Here is a 2,567-nt window from a genome sequence, read left to right as displayed (position 1 = left end):
ACCACCAGGATTAATCTGAGGCAAACAAATCGTATGCATGGGGGTCCTCTCTTTGCTGACATGACCCTGAAGGGGGGGTGCACCCACCGTCAGATCCTTAGAACTAATCCTTTGATGTTGATCCACACTCAGCCCCACCTAGCATCACATCCTACTCCACCTTAAAATTCTCACCAATTGACTTCCCAAAATATTTCGTGCCTCTGATCTATGGATTGAATTGTGTTAAACAACTCGAAGGTTAAATCAAGCAAGGAGTAGTGAAATTTTGGTTCCAACTCAGGGCTCTTGGCCCCTCATTGGATGACCCACGTCCACCGTGCCCCATACAAATATCCACGATCTCTGCGCCACCCTTCCCCTCCTCCTGCTAACATCCCGAAGAGAGGATGTTGCACCCATGTGGGCTAATGGGCCCTTCCTCTGTCCACTCCATCTTGATTAGTCCAAGAGTAATAGTGCCTCGTCATCCTACACCAGCTTACCCTGACACATTATCTCGATGACTCCTTCTACAACTCCTTTTAATTAGTCTGGGTGGATCCCACTAGTATGTGTCATCATGACATCTTTATCCCAACTCTCTCCTTCATTATTCATTGAGCTTGTGTACATAATGGGACCACTCTCTAACTAATATAGGTGTAGTCACGATGACGTGCCTCTCACAAGACCATACATATGTAACCCCACCCGTTTTATCTTGACACTTTCCTTAGGCACTCCTCTAACATCTCTGGGTGGGAACCACTAGGTTGACTAGTCAAGTGGGACCTCTTTTCCACCAATCAGTGTGAACGCTCTACTAGCAAATCTTGACTCATGTCATCCCACTTGATCCCTCTCGATGCTCTCATTCCTATCACCTTTTGTGCCTCTGGGGTGAGACCACCAGGCTTACATGGACTGGTGGGTCTCACCTTCGCACATTCCTAAATTTTGATTGGCCCAAGGTGGATACAACTCCATGTCATCCTAGATTAGTTACCTTGGTTCCTCCTTTGCGTACTCCTTTTACACTTCTGGGGCAAGACCCTCTGGCCATATAATTAATGGACTACACCTCTAGCCAATGGCATAACCATTAGGCTGGCATGGATTCTAATGCATCCCGGTTGAACTCTAAGCCAATGGCATACCTGCCAGGCTAGCGTGTCCACCAACTCATCTCAACTGAAATCATCCAATTCCTTTACTTGAGAGTGCTCACAATTCCTCTGGGATTGAATGACCAGGCCACAATGTCCTATGGGAACCACCTCCAACCAATAGTAGGACCACCCAGCTTACATGTTAGCCAACTCATCTCAACTAGCGTCATCCTAATTGATTCCTCTCCACACAAAACATACTTCTAGGGTACTAACCTTAGGCCATGTCAACTCCCTTACCCAATCACAATACAAGGGAAATCCCGACAACCAATCCATGGTTTCCATGTCAAGGGATTTAAATCCAAATAAAAAAATGGGTTAGCCTGAATTTTCTTATAATTTTATGGTTCCACCCTTCCTGTGCTGAAATGCCTACTTGTATTTGATCTCTACCATGGCTTAACCAGAATAAATCTTCCAATCCTTAAGTGATGTGCCTAATTTTTATTTCGATGAGTATTGTGAGAGCTTTCTTCAGCTCTTCATCGAGTACCTTCCACTGGTTATTTCGGCCATGGCTATACGACAAAAGTTTTGCAATCATAAAGATACACATCAATGCTCAGTAATGGAAATGGTGACTTACTAAATCACCCTATGATGCTACGCCTCCTAATATTAGGTGAAAGCCACTCTAGTAAGATTCTATCCCACATACATTTGTTGTTCGTGGACAGGGAATTCCATGTATGGCCATGCTAATGGAGTTTTGGTCGCACTCTATTGGGGGTTCGTAGTGAATTCCTGAAAGGCCTCCACCTCACCTGCAACACGCCAAGGGTTCATTTACCTAAGGAAAGTCCATAAACAACTCCATGATACTATGTAGGGGCTTCTATGGCCTAGCTAGCAATGCTAGGAAGCTCGTCAAAGACCTCCAGGATGCTCAAAATGTAAGGTTGACCCAACCTTGATGCAAGGGTTTCAGGATATCCTTGTGATAAGAAGAGGAAATAGATCTCTCAACATTAAAACAATGCCACCTGTGTAGATTACTAGGATTGTATGCAGGTCGGCTCATAATATAAATGTACAGAGAGACCATGATAAGCAGGTCATCTACCTTGTAACCACTTTATATTAATGGAAAGGGTTTTTAAGTCCAATGTTTCCTCTTTTCAACCTAGATATTCATGAGCCATTACATTGCTTGTAGCATACCATAATAGTTAGGTTATATTTACATATATTTTGTTAACAACACAGTTCAACTGTTTATATAAGACATAATCCCAAATCCGGGTTGTACTATAATCTTAATTACCATGTAAAGCATTACAAATTTTGTCTTATGTAACAAGCATTTCACACAACACTTCATTTCCAGTCCAAAAGAACACATTTTCTCATCCACTATATCAACACGATCCATTTCAGTATATATATATATATATATATATACACACACACACA

The sequence above is a fragment of the Pinus tabuliformis genome, chromosome 6 (genome assembly GCF_031772625.1).
Source record: "Pinus tabuliformis cultivar Carrire ecotype Pingquan chromosome 6, CPIR1, whole genome shotgun sequence".
NCBI lineage: Eukaryota > Viridiplantae > Streptophyta > Pinopsida > Pinales > Pinaceae > Pinus > Pinus tabuliformis.
This window is presented reverse-complemented; position numbering follows the sequence as displayed.